Raw genomic sequence first — 24334 nt, forward strand, 5'->3', positions numbered from 1 at the left:
AGAGCAGGACGTCCAGTAGTCAGAAGGTCACTGGTTTGGATCCCTGGCTCCCCCATGTCGAAGTATCCTCGAGCAAGATACTGAAAGATATCCCAAATTGCTTCTGATGGGCAGTTGGCACCTTGCATGGCAGCCTCTGCCATCAGTGAACGTGTGTGAATGTGTTGTAAATAGTGGTCAGTAGAAAAAGCGCTATAGAAGTGCAAGTCCATTTACCTGTTCAGGAGGGAGAACACCTTGTTGATGTTCTGTCTGCGCCCTCTAAATGTTGCTGCATTCCCAGTAGACTTGGTTAAAGACATAAAAAGACGTGTTTACACTTCACCTGCCCTGGGGTGCAGTAAACAGGTAGGAATGCATTTATTTATAGCAAGTTGCATCAAAGTGATGCGCTTTGAAGACATCAGTCCTCTGTGCACACATTCTCATATACATGACAAATGTCTCACACAGCCACATTTAAAAGATGGACTTAATCTCGTTCATTTATTTCACGTCAGATGAGCTCTTTCATGTCGCTGATTGCTTTGACATGTTGAAGAAACGCTCATATAAATGCACCAAAAAGTCAGGAGCGTCTTCTTCTTTTTTTTCTTCCTTCCACGCATGGTCAGGCGCGGTGTGAGGAGAGGAAGGCACCAAAAAAAAAAAAGAAAAAAAAAAAAAAAGAAGAGAGAAAAATCCCCTCTGACCGTGAGTGTGTGCGCGCAAGAGAAAGGGACGAGACTCCGGCTGCACCTCAATCTGGTCTGCATCTTTGCACCGGACCGCAGTGGATCCAGCCGACGGACGGACTGACTGAATGCACAGGACTACATCCACTACAACACAAGATGTGAAGGAGGTGTGCGTGTTTATTCACAGGTCTGCTTTTGTTTGAAAGGGGCTCAGCACAACGCGGAATCACTGCCTGGCTCTTTTTTTCTCTCTCTCTCTTCTTTTTTTTTTGCGCTCCTTCCTCACTGGTAAGTGGGATGCAGGATACGCAGCATCACCGGTAGAATAATCCTAACAGATAAGACCTTCCAGCTTCAGTTCAGCGGGCCTATCAGAAGATAAAACTCTCCGCCCGGTGCGGAACAGGACTGCTGCTCTTCGGGGGATAAAGTGAGGAGGGGTATATTTTCTTCCAACTATTTGGGATGTGGATGCTTTTTATTCGCCGGGTGCGCTAATAATGCCCCGTAAAACAGGAACCGATTTGGACATCTGAAGATCAGATCTAACTGGACTGCTGTTGATCTTATCGGTAACGCATTTTTCCTCTCAGCTCAGTGAGTGTCGGTGGTGGAAGGAGAGGAGAGGAGCGGAGAGGAGCGAGATCCAGAGAACTACACAGGAGGGGGAGAATTGAGTTACAGTGCAATTACGCTTTTCCTCGCAAAGCGACGGTTTTTCTGCGAGCAGCGGACGCGTAAAACCAGGAGGCAAACTCACTGAGAATTTATTTCAGACCCGGAGAAGAGGGAGCACACGGATAAAAGGTGAGAAAATTAAGTTTTTAAAGTCCAATTATGCGCTAAAGAGGACGCGTAAAGGGGCTAAACGCCAGTTCGGTGGCGATGCGCGCTGCGTGTCGCTCCACCGGGGTGCTTCATCGTGCAGCAGAAGTTGACATATCGATCATCCATCATGTGGTCTCGGGTTGAAAATGTTGTTTTCTGACTCCCAAATACTCCACCCGCTCTCCGTGCGCATTCCCCTGTGGGTTTTGCGTGCCAGTTGCGTTGCTGTAGCCTAATTGTTGCACGTCGCCGAGCCCGAATGGAAAAGTGCGCCCGGAGAGCACGAACCAGAGTCTGAAAGAAAGCGCGCAGATAGTTAATTGTCAGGAGGGCAGGGGACGTTTTCAGTCGTGATGGATGTGCAGGACGACTCACACTGATAAAGTATTCACTCCAAGTGGAATGATTCCGATCAGGCGTCCATTCATCATGGGGAGGATCGCTCATGTGCGTGGTTTGGTGTTGATTTAACGCTTCGTACAGACTCTGAGCTCTCCCTCGTGAAACTGTGTTTTTTTTAATTCATAGGAAACAAATTATAGACCATAATGTGTTCAGATGTGGTGACAAACATTAGCGCGTTTTTGGCACCACCTTGCGGCCCAGTCCGGCACCTCATGCATCCACAGGTTTTGCTGGGATTATTTATAGCATTGTAGTCGAAACCCCCCCCCTATGTTTTTTGTTGTTGTTGTTGTTGTTTATCGCCTCCCGTGCTGTAAAGTGACGCGGTGATAAATTTAAAACGTGGGGAAACGTTTGACTCCCCCCTCCCCAAGGCAGTAAATGTTCATAACCACAAATAAAACCAGCAGATGTATTTTCACCAAACGCTCTTGAGCATGAAAGAGTTAATCCGCCTGCAAGTCAACGCTTTGATTGTCCTCCTTAAAGTGACTTACAGCTTGCTGTAAATTAACAACATATAATACTCAAATATGTATTTTGCTCCGAGTATAAATGTCATGTGTGTTTATGTGTTTGACTTCCCTCTACACCCCCTGTTCGCACAGTTCAATATCTGATAATCATTTGTCTTTTCTTGTCTCTGCTCTGCTTTATTCCCCATTTTTCAGCAAAAATAGTGGCTCAAAAGTTTATTGGCAGCTGCAGGGTAACCACCTGTTAGTGCTCCACCGGTGCCAGCTGATGCTAGCATTTCTGCAAGCTCAAGTACTTTGTGTTGATCCCAAAATGAATAAATGCTGCATCCATAAACACAAAACTGCTTTGCTGGCTGTCCGGTTATAAGACAGATATACAGAATCAATTTCATGTTCATAAGTTTATCTGCAGCTCGGCAATTCAAGTTCACACAGTGTTTGATGGCTTCAGGAGGAGCCTGAAAGGAACACTCAGAGTTTGACAGCTCCGTAATTGAGAGTGGTGATAATCTCGGATTGCTTGTAATGCAATTAAGAACTGGGTGCATATCAACTGTTTGGTTTAGAAGCAGAGGTTTTGTTTTGAAGGCACCAGAAGGCGGGGATTAGTCATTCAGATGATCGAATTAAGAGTAATTCAGTGTTATTGGACAAACATTTACACGTATTTCAGACTTCTCTTCCCACATACTGTATATTAAACCAGGTTTTGTGAGATCACAACCCTTCAACTCTAAATTACCAAACGCCATCCAGTGGGATGCGGTTGAAAGCTGAATAAAAAGCTTATAAATTCACCTTGTATTAAAATAGTTTTGTCAGAGTACAATTTACAAGGTCAGAAATAAACTTCAGCACTCTGTGCAAGAGTCCATTTTGTCTATGGAGCAAATAAAAGCAGTTCAAAACCAAACTGAAATTGATCAAGACCACTTCAGTGATTCATATTGAATAACTGAGGCTGATAGTGAATATAAAATGTACAATCAAAGGCTCGAGATATATTTCTCTCTACAACTGTCTTCGCTGTTTGAACTGGCGGAGTGAATCGAAGCATGTCAGATTCAGGGCCCTTCGTAATGACGACATCCAGAAGGATAAAGAGATCCTTAGATCCAGAAGGACAAGTAGGCTTTGACAACAACTCAAGCTATGTAAAGGTCGTCAAGGTTAATTCTGTTAGCTTCAATTTAGTTTCATACTGGTGTTGAAGAAAATAAGCTAATTTCATGTAGATTTATTTGGTTGAATAAATTGGATCAAATAAACTTGATTGTAATGGCTTATGATTGATACATTATTCTTATTGCTGTTCTTCATATTCTTATCATTTGAATGCACTGTTTGCACTGTGTTGGAGCTACTGTGTTATTTTGCTAATACCAAATAGTATTTTTTCTTTGGTTATTCTAGATGTTTGCTTTATTTAGAGTTTGTTGGTATTTTCTTTTGCTTGTTATTTTTTTAGTCTAATTATTTCCTTGTTCAGCATGTTCAGTTTTGTCTAGTGAGTATTTTGTTTTGTTTTTGTCTTATTTAGGAATTTGGGTGACACTGTGGGCACTCAAGGTTATATAGGCAGAAGGATAGGTGTAGGACCATGATGCACCTGGGTCAGCCTATGTTTTTTTATTGTTTTACCAGAGCAGGAGAGGCATGCAGATTTCCTTTGCTCTTTGTTTTGCTTTCTTGCTTTTGGAAAATAAATCATGAAAACCAAAGGAACGTTGAATGGACAGTATTGACAAATGGCCTCTACCCGCTGTGTTTCAGTGGTATGCATTACAGTATGAGTTCGCTACAATTTGCTTGGAATCATTTTGAACAACAGAAAATTCAAGAATGATCTTATTATTAATGGCACTATTATGATATAGTGCAACTGAAAGTTATTAAACAATGATGTAGAGTTATTTCTCAGCCCCAAACAAACAACACCATGTATTCACATTGCTTTCTTTGTAAAAGCCCTTTGAGGCCAAATTATGATTTGTTATGTAAGCTGTATAGATACAATTGACTTGACTTGCTGCAGACAGAAAGTGCCTACAATTATCTTCCTAATCGTTCTGTTGATGTTACTCGAAACAAATCACCCACCTATGACAGATGTTTGAAAATGTTTCATTTGCCTTGTTAGAGTATATTAAAAGAATGAGGAAGCATCAGCTCAGCACAGTTTGACACAACCGACTCCGGCATCAGGACAGTACAGACAGGGTTAGTCAAGTCCAGGTCCAAGACCAGCAGCAGACCTGTTCCCGACCATGAGGGGGGTTCAGTTGACAGGTGTTGCTTGCAGGTAAAGTCTTAGTCACAGATGTTCAGGCCATGGGGATCCCAGCTCTGCATTTTCACACAAAATACCAGATTACTGTTTTTAGTGGCACCTGTAACGCTTTATGGATTTGTTGTGCTGCACTTGGCGGAGGTGCAAATGCTGGTAGATTTCCAGATGTCATTTCTCTGTAAATGTCATTTTTTTCTGTCCTCCTGTGCCTGTTTGTGAAAATCATGGCTCTGTTTCATGGCTGTATTTTCCGAGATGGGAGTAGTGGTGCTGCTCACTTCACTCACTGGCTGCTATTTATTTGTTTGCACGCTCCAGAGTTCACTGGTTTGCAATGCGGTGTGTTATGAAACAGTTCCACTGTTTCAACATAGCACAATGTGGCATTGTTGACAGCTGGTGCACCTGGAGCAGTAGTTGGCAATTGGGTTCAACCAAAGGCCAGTTTTTTCAGCACACACAAGACCAAGGCTGGTTTATTGTTGCAGCGGAGACGCAGATCTTTATATATTATTATACTTTATGTATAATCATTTTGTTTGCTTCAATATTATTATTCTTAATTAATGTGTTTGCTCCCACACATTATCCAGCTTAGATGTTTATACCCAGTAATGTTCAAACATTTACAATAGTCAGGGGCCAGATTTGGCCCACAGGCTGCTAAATCTTGCCGACCTCTATAGTACCATAAATAAATAACAGAGATGGCTCAGGTTTAAATACTGTATACTTTGATATATTATAATAAACCAAATACATGTACCAGTTATTAAAAAAATGCTTCGCATAATTTTATATGGATGAATATGTATGATTATGGTAATTCAAATAGCATCTACCACTACCATTTGTTAAAGGTTTCATGATTCTATCTAAACAAATAATGGTGATTAATGTAGTGGCACTTTAAAAGGAGACATGAACACCTCATTTGCAGAAACAGGAGCAGGCTATTTATTCAAGTGTTCATTATTATCTTGCTGATAAGCGCATCCGCATACGCGAGCCGCAGTTCTGTGAGAAATTACAATGATCAGCTGGGGAAAAAAAAAAAATCAGAAAGATTGAGCAGCAAAGCAGGAAAGGATTTGTAATTACCACCGAAATTCAATTAATGGTGTATGATGTCTCACGGTGTACTCTGCACTCTGGTCAGTCAGTGTGGTAATATAATGCTTTACTGTCCCGAAATTCAGTGATCACATCACAGTTACAAATCAGATAATGTTGTTACTTGTGTTACATAAGTTCTCCAATTATCTGCAAAATGGGCGGACAGAAAAAAACATCAAATGTGCCTTTTCATGCTCGCTTACGCAACAGTCGCCTGACCTCTTCTTGATATGAGATTCAACACAGCAGCGCCGTTTAGTGCGTCCGTGGAGAGGCTCTTCAGCCTGGGCAGTCTTGTGCTGTCTGAGGAAGAACAGATTGCCTGACAAACGATTCGAGAGACTCCTCATGAGCTTTAGTAATAAACATGTCAGATAAGCTGGACTAGTCTACTTTATAGAGCCATTGTTTGGTGAGAGAGTGACCTTGAGTGTGTTTGCTTGAGTGTGTCTGGCCTGTTACATTAGGGATGGGACAAAATATTGATAATGTAATGTGTTGTTTATCAGGAGGAAGAAATATATATCATCAAATATCAAGGTTGCAAAGTAGATTTTTTTTTTTTTCGCATTTTACAACACCAGTGTTGCAAAAAGTCCCTTTTCCCTACTATTTTTAAGAATTTATAGAGTGAATAGAGTTATTTATTGTGCTATCATTATAGTTCTCTGGATGTCTGCCCTGGGGGGCTCCAGTGTTGAGCACTAAACAAGAGGAGGTGTGACTGTGACTTCAATTTACACATATTGAAAAGATTTTATTTAGTTAGCATAGTTGTATCACCAGCATTTTCCTGTTAAGTGCGTCTTTGGCTGGTTTTCACCAACTTTTCTGTCAGCTTTGTGCTATTACTAGGCTTGGGCGATATCCCAAATTTTGTCCTGCCCAAATATCGTGATTTACAAAGTTATTGTCTTCAACAAAGAAGACTTGTAGTCTTATTCAAATCCCTTGTCTTGCCATTTTCTCCTTCTTTTGTCCCACAAAATTGGCAAACTTGCAAGCTGGAGTTCTACTTTGCAGACAAAGTCCTCCATGGCTGTATTTTAAAGCACTGCATGCTGCTACATCAGGCAAATTAACCTATTATAACCTCCACCAGCCCTGTGTTTTTCAAATGTTAATGCACCACCACGACAGCTCAGCGTGCATTTTCTTTTCAAAATAAAAGCCCAAACTTACAGTAATAGCTGTTTGATATTTTGAAAAATATTGCATATGATGGCAAAGTATCGTGATGTTCGATGGTATCGAACATCGGCTAAAGCTTAGCTATTACGCTATTAAAGACCATAAAACATAATCTTGTGTCCTTCTTATAAGGTAGGACTGATATATGGGCGTATGGTTTAGGTTGAATGCTATATTCTTAACTGGCAATTACATGACAATACGTCTCAAGTGATGTTTCGAAGTAATGTAAAAGTAATGTAATGGCTGGTTTAACAAATAACTTTCTACAGGAGGTAAGTAAGTAAAGTAATGCTTAACTTAAAACCCCAAACACTGGTCGGAGACAATATGTACTGTACAGTGTTTGGATCCATTCGATTGCTGGACTTAACTGGCCTTGACTGGAGTAAATATACAGTATTTCTCAATTTTTTGTCTTCATTGTAGCTTTGCGCTGTATCCTTGGCATGAATACCAGAGAAATGTTAGGATTACAATTTTTTTTTATTTACAGGTGTGTTATAGAAGTGAACACATGATTCTCAGGGTCTGTGTGACATTGCTTGCCGAGGTCCTAGCTGCTTGTGTTGAAGGTTAATTACGATCAGCTGCTCTCTGCCTCACAGTGAGGGACAGAGTGACAATCACTAGTCCTTAACAAAGTCTCTTCTCCTGTGAGTGGGAAGCGTCGCTGTCGTGCTCTGCATCTGTCCTGCTTCATTTAGCCAGCCGTCACTGCAGCATGCTCACACTCATGACTGAATGCTCTCACACACACACACACACACACACACACACACGCTCAGCATACATTAGATAGGGAATTTTTTCAAATTGAGGCTATTTTGTCAGCCTGCTGAGCTGGCGTTCTGTTTTCATCCTTGCTTCCACAGGTCACGTTTAACATATTCATTGTGTTAATTCGGCTGGTGGAGCCATTTGCTCAAGGTTACGCTAACAATGTCCTTCACATGATAAACACAGCATCCTAATGGCACTCAGGTACACTTCGCCACCTTCCTGATTTCCACTTGTACTACACATTACCGGACAGTCTTCAAGGTTGAGTGTTTAGGGCACATCCTTGGAGGGCTGCAGTTAACTGCTGGCTGGTGTAGATCCACGGATGTTTCCTGAAGTGGGAGAACGGTCACTTGTGCCTCAACATGTACAGTATATGTACCTTATCTTCTACCTATGGGTACTTCTTGCCAGTCTGCTTTGCTGTAGCTTTATCCTAGCCTGAGAATTTGTTTCAATTATTTCCCACTCAATCAGTCTGTTAAAGTTAGACGAGTGTACTACGGATATTAAGACTACACAGGAGAAAGAATTAAATATCCAAAATACAACAGAAGACGAACCGACAAAGCCAGAGAGGCCCTAAAGGAAGGACATAAACTAGCAGAACACAGGTGAGGAGCAAAAAGGGCGGGAAAATGGACAAAGGGAGGAAATGAAAAGCAAAGCATGACACATGAGGGCAGAACTTCTAAATAAAACAGGAAATGACAAAACCAAAAACTCAAACCGTAACACATTCAGTCTGACATCACGTTCATGTGGTATTTTGTTTTGACCTAATGTTTGTTGACAGTAGCTGCATTAACATAGAGCCTACTAATCTGATTATAATCATTTAAAAACCCAAACAGAATAAAAATGCTCCTTATAAACACCTTAATCACAATAAACAGGCCCGAACTGAACCAATTTTCAATCAGTTGCAGCTCGCTAGTTTAAAACGTTTGATAAACTGATCCAAATAGAAACTTGTCCCTCGCGAACGATGTAACCTGATTCACACGAATGTGTCGTTGTCAGGCTTCAGCAGAGCTTGATCATTTGAATGAGGTGTGTCGGAGCAGGGAAACATCTAAAACATGCAGTCGGTTGACTCAAAAAATTCCTGTATAACTTTGTCAATCTCATCCGAGCTTATTGCCATCTTCATAACAAGATGACGGCATTATTAATATCGCCTGCAAAGATCTGATTCACCGGTTTGCAAACCAAACTAATGAGCACAACACTAGAGTTGTTTTGAATGGCTGAAATAGTCAGACATGTGGGCCGAGATTCAGAAGTCTGGAGCTGGCTTTATCCTGCAATAAACTTTACGTCTAAGTTACATATATTTTCGCCTCCAATTACCTTTTGAAATACACTTTAATTTATAGATACTTATTTTGCTCTGCTGCATGATAGTGACTGTTCAATCACACAGTAGACTAGGGGGTCTAGTTATTTCTTGATCTAACTAGCTGAATCCTTTTGAACTTGAGAGGCTACCGTTACTTGTTATCTTGTTATTACTTGTGACACCTAAGTTGTACCTCTTAATACTTGTAATTAATTTAGCGCAGCTGTGGAATGATATCGCCACAAGCAGTGGCATTGCCCGCACAAGCTTTCTCTCTTAACTTTTTTTAACTGAGCTTCAGACCTTGGGATTCACTTCTCACTGTGCAGCGTATTGTTAGAGAGGTTATTTCTCACCACCTCCGGCATTTTGCGCGGAAAGCATTTTGACTGGGATGAATGAAAATATATTACTTTGTTATCCAAGCTCCCATAGGTCAACATTCATTTAGAGTAAAACAAAATCCGGAAAGCCAAATTTGATTCACTTCCAGGCAAACTGATTTACATTCAGTCGAAGAGATTAATGTTTGCAGTCAAAACTGAATCGAGTTCACTGTTGCGATAGCAGTGTGAGCTGTGTTTTTGCAAAAAATAAACCACAGTCGGAGAAAACTCTCGCTGCTAAGAAGCTGTAGGAAGGCCCAATTTGTAGATACCTTTGCAGGGATCAAAGTCGGTTCATACTGGGTCACATTCTGCAACCATGTATTGTAGTATTCCTCTGTATTTCATTTTTAACTTAAGAAGCAGGGAAGAGCGATGACATTTTTAATTATGTGTCTCACGACATGCAGGAATGGTCCTGTAGGGGGATGACCATGACCATGAAGAAACAAGATATGACCGTGATAAATGACAAAAACAAAAAGAGGAAACAGTTTGTGCGTGTGAGTAAGCCAGTGAGTGTAATATCCTGGAGTTTTAGATTTCTCATCCAAGACTGTCAATCCATATTATTCCTCTGTGTTACTCCATACAACTGTTTGGACTTGTGAAGAGTCCCGAGCTTATTTTCTTCTGTGCAGCCAGTAGTTATCTAGTACTCCCCCATATACTTTGAAAATGTATGTAGAGAAACATTTACTAAGAATGTACAATATGCACTCACTGGCCACCTTTTAGGTTCACCTGTAACATTTAATGCTATCCACTATAAGAGCTGAGCCTTAAATTCTACTGTCAGTGAGGTTTAAATTTACCTGTTTATTATTGAGGTTATAGGGAATAGCGGAGTTGAATTGGACTATATTATATTAAGAGTTGTTTCTAATGTTTTGCCCACCCCAACATGAGAGGGAAGAATATTTGGAATACATTTTAACACCTCTCGGAAAGTTTTAACCAAAATTGGCCATTATAAGAGTCGAGCTGAGCTTAAAAATGTATTTTTAACCATTTTAGATCACATCCACGGTCATACTGTGCACGAATTTAATAACACATGCCAAAGAAAATTCGAAAAATCTATGTCTTTTTTTTATCTTTTTAAATCTAAACCCAGTCACGTCTCCTTCCTATAAAAACAAAATGTCACATGTGCTTACATGAGCTGTACCAACTACTTTCAACCAACAAGCGGTCACACTATTGGCTAATATGCAGAAACAAATAACACTCTGCCTTCACGTGGACCTTAAGAGTTAGAATATGCGTCACAACTGTTGTACTGGATTGCATCAGATGAAGTGTAAGTTTTCTGAACCAAGTATAAAGCACACATAGATGCAAAACTTTGAAGTTAATAGTTGAGGCAGTCTCTGTTGCTCTGTTTGTCTGCATCCATCCAATGGAACGATCTCTGGAAAGTCACAGAATTGGAAAGCCAAAGAGAGTTTTCTGCCTCTATTTTGAATAAGTGCCAGGCTGAGCAAACATGATATTACGCCTGCAAGGGCCATTTGCAATGTGCTGACAAGAAAAGTGAAGTAAGATTCATGGTCTCATTGCGCTGTTGATCAATTGATGGATTGGACATGGGAGCCCAACTCCCCAAAGTTGTGAAGGTTAACCAGCTACCGCATATCCATCCTTTAGCCTTTGAAGCATGCACGAGGCAACCCGTGACAGTGCAAGGAAAGACGTGTCATCTACCTGGATGCTGCTGTACTTCAGGGGGCATTTGCACTCGCTGTGACAACCTAAGACTGCACACGAGAGAAATCCTCTTTCAGGTACACTTAAGCTGTTTTCAAAATGTAACAGAAGGAAAGCGAGGGACTACAGGGACTCCATTCGAAAACCATATGAGATCCTTGGAGATAAGAGCAGAACAGCCTGCGCACAGTTGTTGTTTTTGCTTTCACCAAATAACCTCTCTGCTGCCCAGTTCCAAGCACAGCACACACCAGGAGCAGGTCATGGCCTGGTCGCTGACAGCCGCTGACCTACAGCATGTGTGTGATTCCTCTTGGGCTTATTTCTTTCCTCATTATTCTGATGACAGTACGCCTGTGTATGTGTGCATAGTGTGCCGTTGGGAGTGGTTCATCTGACTGTCGAAGATGATTCATATCCACTGCACAACTTGTCAACTGTTTAGACAGTGATAAACGAGAGAGAGAATCTGTGCAAGGCAGACTGCCATAGATAAAGCACCTGCAGGGATTCTGACCTACCTGTGGTCAAGAGAAGAGAGAAAATAGATGGACACACCGCAGATAAATGCAGTGCCACAGACTCAGTCTCTGTTATAAAGACATTTAATGGCACATAGCAGGCTATCTTTCCCTAATTGTAGGGATGATATTGATACTTTTTAATTAAAATGTACGTTTAAAGAGCCAGGATGTTTAATTAGGCTATAACTCTCGATGTCTTAACAAGTTAAATGAGCTGAGAGAACTATTCAGCGACCATTCATTATATAGTCTGTAGTTAACGACAACTGTTGGCAACAAAGTCAGTCAGAAGTAACTATCTCATAAATGTGTCTGTGAGTTTTGCCAAACTACAGAATGAAAACCTGGGCTGTCTGGTTGTAGGTGTCCGCAGCGCTACATTCGGCCAAAGGTCAAGAGAAAAACACCACTGTGTCATTTTGACATTTTAAGGATTGCTCTTTTTTTCTATATTTCCTGGTTACTTGATTGCATGGTGCTATTTTCAGGTTGCTATCAGCTAGGTTGGTAGTTATTAATCTTCAGATCAATAGGTCAAAAGATCAAGATCAAAAGGGTCTGCCACAGTCAACAAAAAATGAAATTTCCTGGTAGCAGATTTAAATATAACTCTATTAAGAAGTGAAATAAGCATCCAATTAATACACATGAAACACATACAGTAAATACTGTAAGTGGACATGAACACAAGTTTAGATTAAAAGAAAAGTTAGTTTTATGCACTCTCCTCTCAGCTTTCTCCTCATGTGCCACCCTGCGCGTGCAGTGTACAAATGAGAAGAAATATTGATCGTTTTCTTCGAAGGTAAACTGAAGCAGGTTCCTTGAGTCAGGCAGTTGGCAGCCATTCATTCACGCAGACTCACAAAGCCCTTTAGGTCAGTGTACATCAGGGTGGATTTCAAAGACGGCCTATATAATGGACTCTGAAATGGCCGGAGTCCCTGGCATAAGGTAGGGAGAGATGTGTAATTTCCATTGGCGCTATGTTGACACAGATAAATGGTCTCCTTGCTGTAGCCTCGCCCTCATTATTATGCTACAAGGGGGGTTACATTTTGAATGCTGCAGACCAATAACACATTAAAGTTGTAAACTAATAAGGGACATCCAATTGGACTGGACAGATCATGCCCACTTTTTTCAAGGTAATCATCCGTGATTATCCCCTCATTTCACAGATGACTTGAACTGCGAGGGATTTGTTTTTGAGATCAATACAGTGTGGTATTATTTGCATGATGGAGCTCTGCCTTTTGATACTCTGTCTCCCAAGAAATCTGTGTTTGGACCACACTTTGTAATGTCTGAGGGGAGGGTAATTTAGTGTGCACAGAGAACTTTCCATAGCTTTTATCTGGCTCTATCCGGGCTGCACAGCACTTGTTGCCATAGCAGCCAGTCCCCACATACCATTTTTCTGTCTTTACAGTGATGAGCCATTAAATGTAAGTTAATGTACGAGAGCATCAATACAGGAACACAGTGCAATTAAGCCCTGTCGTGTTGTCAGACTAGTTTTTTTGGTTAGTTAAATCAGGATGAAATATACTGACATGATGTCCCCAAAACAAATTACAACTTCTGCGACATGATTTTTTTCTCCACTGGAAGAGTTAATTCAAACATTATCTTCCTCTCAGCAGTAATGTACAGCACAGGATTTTCTTTAGCATCCAGAGCCATGACTTTAGTTGGTTGGAGATAGACAGGAGGACTTTTTATAATGACACTCTTTCTCCGCTGGAGGAAGATAATATAAGCTAACTCAGAAGCAGCAGAAGTCAGACAGGCTGTGTATGGTCATACACTGTGAAATTAGTCACAGCGTACAGATGTTTCCTTTAAGGAAATAAGTTAAACATAACTGAAAAGATAACTGAAGCTGTTCTGGTGGCTTGTTGTGGCCCACACCTTACTGATATACTTTATGTTGGCTTTTCCTTTAATTTAAAAACCCATACATTTGTCAGTATATGTTAACCTGGCGCCATGTAGGGTTGCCGGGTGTTACCTGGCACACCAGGCTTTTTATAGAAAATATCTAATAATCTGTCACAGGAAATGCAATAACTTCAGTTAGGTTAGCACTTACCGCTATCGTTTAGCAAAAATGCCTCTACAGAGCAAAACGATGATCATTTTCAGCATTTTCTTCACATCTCCAACTTCTCAGTGAGGTAACCAACTCCTTCAGGTTTTCTAATGGCACTGGGTTTAAATGCATGGAGCAGATGAGTTCTTAACCGCAGTGTCTGTCGTTAGACTAAGTATTGATTACAAAAGCAACAAAGTAATGTAATCGCGTGTTCCTGAATACCATGTAACACCGGTAACACAGACTACCGCAGCAAGCATAGCGCAGTGCCATTGTTTTGACAGGCCATTATTCTGAAACCCCAATAGTCCCAAAAAAATGTCCGGTTGGACCTAGAGCCCATTTGTCAGACAGCCCATCATCCCGAACACAAAACGCCCATTGCTCTGAAAGTACACACTCTCCCTGGAGTTAGTTCAGGGACTGCTGGCCCTATCCATGGTGCTGAGTCGGCATGTCTTTCTGGCCTTACACCAAACGACATACCCTGACCCTAAGCCTAACTGGACACTAAGATATTAAGAGCAAAAATCCAGGGATACTGTATATCAAGCCTTCAGAGCAGTGGGCTTTTGTTTTCGGGATAACAGGCTGTCGGACAGATGGGCTTTGGTCCAGTAGAACATATTTGGGACTGTTGGGGTTTTGGAATGATGCTCAGTTGAAACAAAAGGCAGTCTCTTTGTAACTATCACAGATTATGAAAATACATATATTTCTTACTCTGTCATCCTTGTGATAACTTCATTTGGGCTAATAACAAAGTCACTAAACAGATATGATGTGAGATGCACACGGTTGTTGTCGTCTTTAAAATTCTGTATGACATGAATAATTATTCAGCTAAAATTCCCCGTATCGGCCATGAAGTATATCATTTGAATCTATCTCTGTTTGGCTACTTCAGACAACTGACTTCTATCATTGGTGTGTGCAAACAAATAACATTGTTAGAATTGGTACATGTTGTACATCCTGGTACATCACGCCTAAAGCCCCCCATCTTGTGAACCAGCCCTGTGTGCCTTCCCAATTCCCCCTTGTTGGCCTGTATGCCAGCCAGCTGGGCTGGCAGTCTTGCACTTCACTTTGATTTGTGAATGTGAATTTTATCAAACATCAATATTCTCTTTTGAATCATATCCAAATGGGCATTTTAAAGTGCTTCAGGCAAGGAATAAGCTCCCTGCTCAGTATTGGGCCTTTCCTAGTATTGCCAGACCACCTCTTATTCCCCCTCTGGTTCTTTAAGATGAAAAGAGTTCTGCACGCCCTCACTTGGCCATGACAAGACAATCTGGGAGTATTGGGCTTTATTTTTCTATAAATTGTGGCTCTTAAGTGCAACCTTGATGCCGAAGACCAGAGCCTTGTCTCATTCATGTCTTGCGAGCAGTTCACAATAGAGTAAGATTCTTCATGCTGACTGAAGAATTGTGTTGCACAATTAGTTCGTCAGACCTCAGACTGTAATCCATAGCCGAAAAAATTGCACTCATTTCTCATTTATGTTTTAACAACTGCTGTGATATGTCTTATTGTGACACCAGACATGAGTTAAGTCATGTCCCAAGGTACTGGAGCTAAGTGGTCCTAAGTGCATCATCTTCCTTCGCTTCTTTGAAATCCCCTATTCTTATTCTTGCTCTTTCCATTCCAGTCATCTTCTTCAAGCTCACATTCCCTTTTTTCCATTTTCCTTTCTGCTCTTCTTCATACTCATTTCTTGCCAGGCTCCCACTTTCTGTCTCATTTTGCGTCGTCAATCTGCTTAGCCATGGGAACCAACCAGTACCCATCCATTTTCACTCTGGGGTAGTTTCAGTGTCTGTGGTCCACTTATCTCTGTGTGGAAACACTCAGTGACTATGTTTTCCAGGTCCCAAGACCTAGATTGCTTGCTTAAGAGGGTCCACGGCACCTTTATCTTTCTGTAACCTGCTTCCAGGCCCTTATTCCTTCTAATTATTGGTTTTCTTCTTCGTCTGCCTTCTTTCCACTCTCCTCTGCCTAATCTATCTCGCTTTATGGAAGATTTGGCTTCCAGTGGTTTGCCCCAGAGATCGGTTGCCACTGACTCTTCCTTTCTCGTTGTCATCAGTCTTGTTGAGCTGCAGAGCTGTCTCCCTCCCCTTGTCCTCATCAACATACACTTGTAGCTCTATGAGACCCCACCCTTTCTGCCGGGACCCCTTAATGTACAGCATATGCTATGTGGCTTTCCAGTCATTCTAATTGGCGAGTGGGGGTCGTGAGTCAGTGCACATCTGCACCTCTCAGCTTGATTGACATGCGGCAGAGGGGGCTAGTCATATCCCAGGTGCCTAGGCAGTATGTCCTGGCCACTTTTTAATCATGTTCTGCAGGCTGGGGCTGATAAGAGATGTAAGGGTGATTATGGTTCAAGGAGGACGTCCTTGTGCAGGGGCCTTGGGATTATGGCTCTTTGCTGTGTTCTGACTGGGAGGATGAATACATCAGTATTCAGATGGTAGCTTCCTCAGGGGTTACAGAGTCACGGGAGGGATTTGGAACGGAGAAGGGAGACTCGAACTGGAATCGAACGCCCTAGGATTGTGTGTAATCTGTGAACTCATTCCATTCTGATGAGCACAGCAGATGACGGTAAGGGTGTTAATAGCATTTTAGATATTATGAGCTTGGGTGACCTCAAAAGTCTGTACTCCACTTCATTTTCAATATGTGAATGACACAGATATGATCCCAGGCGAAGCTCCTGTGTGAAAGGTGTGAAGAGAAGTCACTGTACGCCCTTCTCTGATAGTTGCGAGGCCATCAGATTTGCAGAAAAAATTTATTAAATAGAGGGAGATCAAAAAGGCCCAAAAATAGCACAGCCATTTCTGCATGTCGAGCCATGCAAAACTTGCCATGGCTGGAAAGTCAGAGCTTGGGGTTGGAAGAATTAATTCTAGAAGACCTTGCACTCCTAAAATCTCAAATGTCACGTCGTGTATCTGAAAACATACATTTGCACTGGTTATGCCACAGCTTAAAATCATTTCTCCAAAGTAGATAACATTATTGGTTATATGTCAAAAAATGTTAATGTTGCTGATAAACGTCTAAGCATCAAAGTGTTTATTTTTTAGAGCTCTGACAAGCTGGACTGATGCGTCAGTGCAGGTCACCTCATGTCTCCTGCTAACAGTTGTAGATAAACACACACTGTGCAAACACTCCAGCTGGCAGCCCGCTAACCACAGACCTGCACAAATGTTCTGTCCGTTTGTGAAAGGTGCAAAAAAATTGATGATAATCTGTATTAGCACTCATCGTGAAGAGATAAACACAACGAACTAGCCAACCATTCTCGGGCCACTGTGAATCTGATTAAACAGTCTGATCATATGCTTGGAATACAAATGGAAGTAGGCATTGTCTAGAGAGAAAAACTTGCACTGGTACTGCAAAGTTATGCTCTGCTGTGCTCTGCTTTGCAATGGCTTTGTCAGCCTGTGGGTGTTCTGCTTGTGGAAGAAAAATAGAAGGGGCAGGGGTGAAAATTAAGGAGAAAGCGCTAAATGGGTGAAATTTACTAAGCTGAAGAGCCAGTAAATCAAGGGCACACTTGGCTTAATAGTGGCCAATGTCTGACTGACCTATTTATTTATGAGCATAAAGTCCTTTGCATCTATATTTATATAATAATGCTACCAGGGCGGTTATATTGCTACTGTAGATTGCGCTAGATTTGATTACTTTGCATACATTTCTGAGTTGATGTATGTTTTATATAGTGTGTAGTGACATAAAACTATGCATTAATTGTAAATGTATTTGTGTTTTATAGCAGCAGCGAGGTCTGCGATTGTATTTCTTATATACTGTATATGCACTCCAGGATTGGATGCTGCATGCTTGTGACAATGCAACAATGCAACGTTTTCTATTGTTGCTATGGTGGTTGCTATGGACTCATGTTACTTGTGTTATGTATCTGTTTATGATGATATTTTGATAAAAAACAACAACAACAAAAAAAACAGGGATTTTAGAGCTTAAATTGGCTTCAAAGTCCAGCAGACTTCCTGGACTCTCCCAGGGATGACATATTTCCTCTTCTTTGGTTTTCCAACAGGCTGGCGCAACGCTGCCAAGTAAAGGTATTCTTTATATGACATCGTCAACATTTATCGACAAAAAAATCACCAGTGCCGTTGCTAATACAACTAACCGATATGTTAATGTTATGGTTGTCAGTTTTAATTATTTCTGCTTCGATCCTGATGAATACAGAGTTTTTTTTTGTGTTAGTTTTGGATAGCAAAAGGCTAAAGTTACCAGTGAACCTCAGCCACTAACTAACTAAGACTCGTTCCACTCCTGTTTCGGGTTGTCGTCTGTGGGTGGGCTTCATTCCGTTTCAACTATTTGCGCAGTGGACAAACCATTACACATTTTGATGTGAGACTGGGTTGGTCAGTCAGTTCAGAAAACTAAGAAATCAAAGGGAATGGAGGTGGGTGATTATCTCCTGCTGCACACTTGACCCTCTGCACAAGGACAGGAGGGATGTGCCTTCAGGCGATGCAAATCTGCCATAATGTATCAACACATTCAGAGAGAGACACTTGGAAATGCTGCATATCCATACAGCTGAAAGAACCTATGTACATCTATCAATGCACTTCCATTTGAAGGATTTTTCTGAAGTGCTCTGTCTGTCTGGATTGGCACAGCTCTGGCTTTCATGCTCGTCTGTCATAAGAGATGCGTGGAGAGATAAAAAGGTGCAGAACAGATTGCCTATAATTACCTGTACGCTCAAGCTGATCACAGTATGTGACCTAGAAAGGGAGGAGACTGGAAAATTGGAGTCTTGCTGCCTAAAGCTTCTCATTGAGCCCACAGTATGCATGCCCAGACCACACCTCAGAAAACTCACACTCACACATGCACGTTCGCTTTCCTCCTCTGCCGCACAAGATCCTTCATTATTAAAGAACTATCTTTTATGACCTTTTCGAGCGTGATATTCATGAATGCATGGATAATTTTTCTCTCTAGCCGACATTAAGTCGTCACTGTTACAAAACAACAATGGGGAAGTGTTTCGAAAAGGGATTCAACACTGTGTATTTGTCAGCTCAATAGCTAATTGGGCTCTTGTTCATTTCATAAGTCATTTTCAAAATTACCTAAAGGACAGCATTATATGTTATGTGATTTACACAGTTAATGGCCTAATTGTTATGGTTTATTAAGCTCTACAATGACAACTTGATTTGGACACGTAGATGAGGGTTTTATTTTTATGATAGTAGTCTCATTTACAGACAAGACTGCTAAATAAGCTACACTTCAGTCACGTGGTCATGTAAGAATGAATAATTCCTTGTTATGTAGAATAGATGTATATTTACAGTATCTGCAGTGCTTCATTAATGGTGCAATATGTATGAACTGGCCACCTGTCAAATCCATACTCAAAACAAATGGGAGGCAGCAGATCACCAGAGTAACCGCTAATTGCTGCTAATTGTACCTGCCCTTAGCTAGTTGGCTTAGTTAGCCATGCAGCTACCCGTTGGACTGCGAGGAAAGTGTTAGTGTTTACACTGCTTGCACGGCGCTAGCTGGTTAGCATGCTAATTTCAGTAGATATCTCTGCAACACAGTACAAATACAACATATAACGTCAAAACTGCCATTCTGTTGATAGTTTTAGTTGATAACAGTTAGTTAGTTAATGATTTTTTTTTTATTGAGTTTTTAACTAAAATTCTTTCATGTTGTCCTTTTAAAGAACTTTAATTATGTCCAACTAGTCAAAATGTAGAGTAGATAAAGATTTTGTCCTTTTATTTTATGGGTGTAGGTGTTTGCTGTTGGATTGGTAGAGGGGCAAACATAGCGGTGAACAGGCAGAGGTGATTGAATGCATGCAAGAAGCACACACAGAGGACTAAAGTTTTCACCTCTCCCTGTTGGTTACAAGTTTTGTTTTGAGTTTCGTGCATGACTTCGACGGTTGCATGATCAATCACAATTTGAAATTGAACTAGATTCCAATTTTTGTGACAGAATCTGACATCTTTGTATGAGTTCAGAGATTTGTTGCATGGAAACAAATGCGCCTGTTTTCTTTCTGAAAGAAAAAACTTTACAGAAACAACAAGAGTGTATCAGAGTTGCAGAAACCCTGCAATGAACGGAAGAACACACGAATGTTTCCACCCCCAGTTGTGACAAAAACACTTAATTTGCACTGCAAAAAAGTTGCTCAGTTTTCTGTGTGGAACTGGATTCCAAGACGGTGACGGCAATCAAAAGCAGCTACATTACTTTGCAAGCAACAGTTACGCCACCAATTAGTACAACCACCGGAAACATCACAAAAAAAAACAGGAAAAAACTTCAGTTGAAAAGCCCCACCTGCTGACATTATAAAAAGACTGTGGAAGCTATGACTCATAGGCTCGGGCTACCACTGCAAAACAAGTGATTTATTATTTGCTAAACAGATGCTACTGAATGCTACCTGCTCTAATGCTATAAGCTACTGTTAAGTGTTGAGGCAGAAATGTAAAAAGTGCGTCATTGTGAGGCTGAACTATTGAACCATACATGAGCATTACAGTTTGTTTACAGTAATGTCTTTATACCGTTTCATGAACTGCCTGAGTCTGCAGACTGAGGATCCCACAGGACTGAAGCAGGCGTTTAATCATTGATGGAGTCCAGAGGTGGAATGAATGGCTTGTTAACAGCGGTTCAAACATTATTTTTTATTATTTGTATATTTTTTAAAAATACAGGCTGGAGACATTTTTCAAAAAGGATATAAAAGTAGACATCAGAATTTATTGCTTTATGTAGGTGCAAAACAAACACTCCCTCGTTATTTGTGCTGTCTGCTTGAAGACAATATGGAAAACTTTTTTTTCTTAAAAAAATGTTATCCCAAGAATGTGGGAGAAAATTGAGATGATAAAGGAGACCTATTATGCTTTTTCTGCTTTTGCTTTCCCTCCAGTGTGTTTAAGGTTCTTGTGCATGTAAAAGGTCAAGTTATAAAAGTTATAAAAGCCTGAAGTCTGCGCCAATGAGAGCTCCTCTCTCCCACAGAAAACACTGCTCCTGAAGTGCCTGAAACGCCTCGTCAGTAGTCCAGCCATTAATTCCGTGACTTCTTGACATCACACTGTCACAGAGTCAGAAATTTGCATAATATATGTATGCCTGTATTCATGATAGATGTGAAGCTGACTGGTAGATAAAAACAAGACAGAGCTGACGGGAGACACAATGAGTGGTGTAGACTCAGGCGCGTGTGAGCTGACCAATCAGAGCAGACTAGGTATTCAGGAGGTCGAGCCTTTAAGAGACAGGAGCTAAAACAGAGGGTTTTAGGCAGAGGGGGGATTAAAGTGCTTCAGTGGATAGTATGAGAAAACTGATGTGTTCTTTGAGTGTTAAAGCATGTAAATCTATTATAATAGTAACCAAAAAAAAAAGAAATGATGAACCTGACCCTTACCAGAATCACTCAGCCCTAGTGTCTTCTATGTTTAAAGATGAACTGTTGACAGAGGACAGCTAGTCCCGGCCCACGTGAGATGGCAGGCTTGGTTGGCAGCCAGGCGAATGAGAGAGACTCATCATGCTGAGCTAGACTGCTGAGATAACCCAGTTGCCTTTACCAATCCAGCAGCCAATCCCAACAGCTTGTGTCCTTGCATTGATGTCAACTAGTCCTGACAGTTTAGACCAAATTTTATCTTCAGTAAAAACTTGAGGTATCTCCAGTGATAACAACTCTGTGTTTGCTGCTTTACAGTCAGAGGTGTGATCAATTGTCTGGTAGGTTTTTACTGGTTTCTCCTGACTCCTGTCACACTCAGTGACAACAGTGCGTTGGTTCTCTTGTCTTGTACAAATCCCAGCGACACCAGGCAGTAGTTCTCTCATGTCGCTGGAGACCCAGAGGATCCATTCCCTCTTCCAGGTAGGTCTTAATAACTTCTAACTAGCGTAAGCGTTCAGTGATAGTAGGCTTGCACTCCTGGGTGGAAGCAAATTACAGAAGCTAATAATGATTTGGTAAAGAAAAAAAAAATCCTCTCATTATGATGTCCCCCACATCCATGATATCTGCCACACATTGTTGATTAATGAATTTCAATTTAATTTTAATGAAAACATCACTCGACACTAAAGTTTACGACACATCTGGGGTTTGTGTAATATTTTAAGCCAGTTTAATCGAAAATGCGAGATCCCACATGGCCCATAAAATCTGGTCTCAGCTCCCAAACACAATTATTTAGCTGAGCTCATAATATTAAGGGTTCAGCTCATAATATGTAAGTTAAAAAATTACTTTGTTAATATCACCTTGTCATGTTTCTCCTTCAGGGGTTATGTTGTGATAAATTCGTGAAAAACATCACCAGTTTGACAAAAGCTTCACATATGCTCCTGTGCCAAATGCCTCTGGAAATTTCAAAGCTACCAACTTCTGACAAAGCTCCTGATGACTAATTTTTAGGTTAGTCTAAGCTATGTGCATGACTTGAAAGGAAGCGCGGAGGAGAGAAAGAAAGCCTTATGAAAAATTCAGACAAATTATCATACCAAGACACAACATCCTTATCTGAGTACACAGTTGGCAGGAGTTCTAGTAAAAGGTGTCTCTTCTTATTCCCAAGTCGAACAAAATAGAAGATGTGTGGATGGAGAGAGTCGACAGATACAGTTCCAGGCTTAATCATTTTCTCCAACCACTAATTTCACCAAAGAGCTTTCACAACTCTTCTCAGAGGTCTTTGGGCTTCACAGTTGCATTGTGGGTAATGTAGCCACCATGTTTTGAAGAGCAGTCCACTGGTCAGGCATTGCACTCATATTATATTTATTTAAAGACATCCAAGATCCAAGATTTAAAGATCCAGAGATATTGCCTTTTTCATAACACGCATTCTTCTTCCTTTTCAATCCTGGCGCCTACATTACCCACAATGCAACTTAGTGACATCAGTGGAAGAAATGTATCAGATAACATGCAGCTAGTAGTACTCACAAAGTCCTGTAAACACACTTTAATGTGTACAATTGGTGGAGTTACCAAAAGTGAAAGTGGTGTCTTCGGTTTCTGTTCTTTCCCACTGTCAAGTTAGCATCACAGCCACACACGACCACTGGTAATGGTAACTGAATTTGACATTTTCACATTCGATTTCTCTGTTCCTCCCCTTGACATGTTTACGTAATGTTTAATGACACTTTACTACGACGTTGGCAACACATGTTGACTTATCCTGGGAAAACAGAAAGTAAGTAACCTTCTCTCAAAGGTCAGCTATCACCACTGAGGCATTTTTATCGCTTCAGTTTGTCTCGCCAACAATGCAAAAATGCCAGTGATTATGTTATCACACCGTTCAGCTGATACCGATATTTACCTAGATAACACAGCTGACCATCGCGCACTATCTTTAGATAAAGCCTTTCCAAATTTGTTCTAAGCTGCCAAACATGAATCACCTCAGTCTTAGTTCTGCTTTATCTTCTTTTAAAATTAGATTGATCTTTGTATTATCTCCTCCTCCCACCCTTCCACTACCTTTTCCCTCTCTTCATTTTCCATCTTCAGTGAGTCATTTTTAAAAAGTGGGCAGATGCAGGGTGGCAAGAGCAGGATTACATCTCGTTTTAGCTTGATCATACGGGTGCCTGGAGAGATGCAACTCCGTACTCTTGCTGAAATTTTACAACTCCTTCTGATCACAGTTCGGCCATGCTACTTTCTTGTGTGCTTTGTCAGGTTTGATACCTGCCTTGTGCGCAAATTACAAGGCTACGGCTGCTGCTGTGCTGTGTATTGTGTATCTTTATCACCCACAGAAAACACCTGCTTCTCCTCCTCCAGAAATGCAAGTTGCTGCTACTTTTTGTAATTTCATCCTTTCATGAGAGGAGCCGAGCTACTCCACTGAGCACCAGCGTTTGGTTAACCGTCTGCAACACCTGTGGTAAATAAGCAGGGCCTGGAGGAGGACTGGGTAACTGAGGAGAAACCTAGCAAGCTGAGAGGAAAGGACTCCTGTAGGAAAGAGTGGCAGATTGGAGGCTGAAGACAGAGAAAGACACTCGTTAACAAAAGATGTCCAGAGGCGTTTTATCCTTTCTTTCTGCTGCTAGGTCTAGTTTCACTAGACTTAGCAGGTTTTCTCAGATCTTCTCCCTATTAGTTGTACCATCTTAATTAGCCCTAATGAGTTGAGCTCGGAGAAAAAAAAAAAAAAAGCGTTGAAAGCTGACAAGTTTGTTGCAGGCAATTATTGTACTGTCCTTCCTGTACCGGCCTTATCTGCTGAAGGGCGGAGATTGGGATCAGTGGACTGGCAGCCTCTTCGAAAACCTGGTGTGTGCTGTGGACTCTGGTATCGATTAGAGGAGCAGAGGAAGAGGAGGAGGAGGAGGAGGAGGAGGAGGCTGCAGACAGAGATTAGTGAACCTAGATGGTTTTTTTTTCGCTT

The 24334-nt window shown here is 41.2% G+C and overlaps 1 protein-coding gene across 3 annotated transcripts in view; it reads left to right on the forward strand.

Annotated features, from left to right (window-relative positions):
• The first annotated feature begins 758 nt into the window (after positions 1-758).
• The window catches only part of grik4 (glutamate receptor, ionotropic, kainate 4), a 316509-nt gene continuing 292933 nt past the window's right edge, over positions 759-24334 (forward strand). For 2 of the 3 annotated variants that reach the window (XM_084350733.1, XM_084350736.1), the window contains exon 1: positions 759-1484. The gene's annotated coding sequence lies outside the window, so the exon portion shown is untranslated. The remainder of the gene's footprint in view (positions 1485-24334) is intronic. The other variant, XM_084350734.1, reaches the window with a different exon arrangement.

This window comes from Pagrus pagrus (genome assembly GCF_965226575.1).
Source record: "Pagrus pagrus genome assembly, chromosome: 4".
In the NCBI taxonomy this organism is placed as follows: Eukaryota; Metazoa; Chordata; class Actinopteri; order Spariformes; family Sparidae; genus Pagrus; species Pagrus pagrus.